This window comes from Poecilia formosa, unplaced genomic scaffold (genome assembly GCF_000485575.1).
Source record: "Poecilia formosa unplaced genomic scaffold, Poecilia_formosa-5.1.2 Scaffold634, whole genome shotgun sequence".
Taxonomy (NCBI): Eukaryota; Metazoa; Chordata; class Actinopteri; order Cyprinodontiformes; family Poeciliidae; genus Poecilia; species Poecilia formosa.
In genome coordinates this window covers 101,751-104,804 of record NW_006800573.1, presented here as the reverse complement: position 1 = coordinate 104,804, position 3,054 = coordinate 101,751, and positions in this window count along the sequence as shown.

Here is a 3,054-nt window from a genome sequence, read left to right as displayed (position 1 = left end):
GCCTGGGTTTTTAAGCCTGGGTTTTTAAGCCTGGGTTTTTAAGCCTGGGTTTTTAAGCCTGGGTTTTTAAGCCTGGGTTTTCACCCTGGTTTTCAGCCTGGGTTTTTAAGCCTGGGTTTTTAAGCCTGGGTTTTCAGCCTGGTTTGACCTGCAGGTCGCTGCTGGTGGCTCTAAGGTGTTGAGGCTCTTCTGGAGGAAACGTTTTGTGACCTCGTGGTTCTGAACCACATGGAGCCTGGAGGTCATCCTGCTGGGGGTCAGTTGGAGGAAACTTCAGCAGAGGTGATGGGAATGACCAGGTGTGTTGCCATAGTGACCAGGTGATGTAACTCTGAGTTCCACCTGTCCTTGTTTGTGGGATGATTGGATGATTGTTGAGGTCTAAGGGAAGCGTTGTGGCGGTTGGACCAGCTGAGTGACTCTGGTTGCTTAGCAACCATCTGACAACGAAGCAGGTCAGCCATGTTTAATCCACAGGAGGAACTTGTGTCGTAATAATTAAAATAGTTTGTGTGACCTGTTGGTGCTGGTCCGATGCTCAGGCTGCATGGATGCAACCCAACTAGACTGGTTTCTTCTTGGCTGGTCAACGTTGGTCAAGCGTTCAGTTACTGACTGGTTTTTCAGTTCAGAACGCCAGTCATTTTCATGGGAAATCCAAGATGAAGGCTTAAATATCTAAATTATCGGTTGCTGTGGTGGTGCAGGGGCAAAGCACGACCCACATATTGAGTCCTTAGTCCTCATGCCAGTGGTCGCAGGTTCGATTCCCGGCCTGGCGACATTTGCCACATTTCTTCCCCCTCTGTGATTCACCTGTTTCTTGTCAAACTACTTTCAAATAAAGGCCACTAGAGCCAAAAAAAAACCCTTTACAAAATATATCTAAATTATCTCTTTTTTTGTATGATCACAATTTTAATATTTAATTTAAATTATTAGAATTTTATTATTATTTAAATTTTATTATCAAAATTTATAATTTTTATTTTTGGGTTAAGTTTTAGGACTAAAGTAATTTGAATTTACTTTCTCAATTTATATTTATAAATTAATAGAATTAATTCCAATATAATTACATTATAATTATAATAAATTATATAATTTTAATATAATAAATGATATTTTATTAATTGTTATATTAATTTTCTGAACATAAGTTTATCATTTTTACCAAAGTTGTTCTTTATCTAATCATGTATTTGTTTTAGTTTTTTCTTTTCTGTGGACTTTTAAATTTTTTATTGACCTCTTGTCAATATTTAATTTTTAACTCGTATATTTCTAATTTTTTCAGTTGTCAGATTGGATGTTTAATTTGTTCTGATAGTCTGAAAGACTTTGACTGGTGTGAACTGAGGCGGACATGTTGAGTCAATTTGGTGTTTTTGGTAAATTAACTCATGCAGCTGGTTGATTATTGGGAATATATGTGATTATATCTGCTGGATGTAGCTTTGAGTTTGGAAACTTTTCCCAGTTTTCTATAAAATTGAAGCATTTTTGGCTGAACAGATGAAACGTTTCCTGATCTGGTTGGAGATTGTTGCAGTGATGAAGCAGCTCAGACTGTGGCTTTGGTTACAGAAACCACTGGGAATAACAATCCTGCTGGGGCTTTTTAATTGGGCCCAAACGGAGCCACACACACACACACACACACACACACACACACACACACACACAGTCACAGTCTAAACCCTGAAGTTCTGATCAGGCTTTGGCAGAGCCAGCTAACCCACAGCGGCTGCCCGGACCATCATGCCTCCACCACCGTGCTTTCCAGCTGCTGAGAGTCAGACTGTGTGTCCAGACAACGACGTTTAGATGCAAACCTGAGGCTGAAGCAGCAAGAACTGAGATCAATTCAGATAAAACGGGGGAAAAAAGCTGAAATGATTAATCAAATTAATTGATTATTGAAATAATCGTTAACTAACTAATCAATTGATTGTCAGCTCTGTTGTTCAGACTGTGAAAATGCCATTAGCTGCAAAATTAGATCAGTTACCAATCAATCAATCAATCAAATTTTATTTGTATAGCACATTTCAGCAGCAAGGCATTTCAAAGTGCTTTACATAATTAAAATAAAAACATAAACGGTGAGAAAGAGAAATAAAAAGCTGTAGAACTTTAGTTGAGACGCCGTCAACTGGGACTCCAACCCTTCGGACTTTAGTCAAAACGCCGTTTGACAAGGACTCTAACCTCCTGTTATGAAGCCAAAACTGTATAAAAATAAAAAATAAAGTTTTTCAGCTGCAGCTTTGCTACCAATGATCAAACGTTTAGTAAACGGATCCAGTTGTTACATTTTAGACAGTAAAATGTTATCTATCTATTTATAATGTATTAAAAAGCCTTAATCTGCAGAATGTTCCAATTGTTTTATCCAATAAATTGTTGAATTGTTGATTGATTAGTAAAATCAATTGATTGGATTGTTCTACACTGCAGACGCAGCAAGTAATGATCTCTGAACTGCAGGGTGCCAATAATGTAACAGAAACAGAATCTCAGTTTTATTTTTATACATGTCATTGTTTACATCCGGACATTTTGCGCCGTAGCAACCGTCAACAACGCCATGGCATGTTTCAGGATTCAACACCAAAAACATTTCCCACACAGAGACCAGAACGTTCAGTCCATTACAGTTTCAGGTTTATTTTTCGATTATTAATAAGTGATCGCTGTCGTAAATTAGATACTGCTGCTATTAGCTAAGCTAACACAGAAGTGGTTGATTAGCTAATATAAACTGATGATCTGCATTTAGGTCGCCTTTCTCGTTTTCTAACTGAAGCGTAACAGACAGAATCCCGCAGCACGTCTACATGCTATGTTTGTCATAGTCAAGCTAGCATAACTGAACAGGGTTTCCCCCAGAAAACTTGTTAAGCCTGGTGGTGGGGGGGTCGAGGCGATCCACCGACGGTCTACGGTGGTTTTGTATTAAAAGATGTTAAGTTGACAGAAAATATTAAAGTATTACTGTGTAATTATATGTTACAGGAAAACATCTCCAGTGAAATGCTATTTAAACCTGCA